The sequence below is a fragment of the Hipposideros armiger genome, unplaced genomic scaffold, assembly GCF_001890085.2.
Source record: "Hipposideros armiger isolate ML-2016 unplaced genomic scaffold, ASM189008v1 scaffold_0, whole genome shotgun sequence".
Lineage (NCBI taxonomy): Eukaryota > Metazoa > Chordata > Mammalia > Chiroptera > Hipposideridae > Hipposideros > Hipposideros armiger.
In genome coordinates, this window is record NW_017731350.1 from 11075499 (window position 1) to 11076053 (window position 555).

Sequence of the window (555 nt, forward strand, 5' to 3'; positions counted from 1 at the left end):
TACTGACACCAAAATACAGCCAAATACACAATGCTGTGTCTTTGTTTCTCATTCTCAAAGGTTTATGTCTGATGTCCTAGCTTAAATTAAATTGCCAACATATATGGAAGTGCTTTATGACTCCTGAGTGCTATTGCTACAATGCATAGTCACTGACACCACCTCTATTCTGTGTAATCTGGGAGAAACGTATTAACACCTTCCTAAACTCAGTTCTCTCCACCTAAAGTGGGGACAACAGTTCCTCCCTAAGCAGGATTATATAGCTGTAAAAGTGCCGCTGTTCATGGAAAGCAGGTTCCATCTGGAAGTTAGATACTATTATGGCCACTGTATAAAGCATAGCATTTAACTAGTGCCATCAAGGAAAAGAAGTTGCATCATTTAATTGCTATTTATTTTCATAAACATGAGGTATTTCAAAGTGCTATAAGATGCAGCACTAAATATATACATTTTAAAGAAATTAAACACAGAACTTTGCATTTACCCAGTTCTATGCACCAAACATGAACAAATACATTAACAGGAAGAAACAGGCTAGGAAAAAGGTGT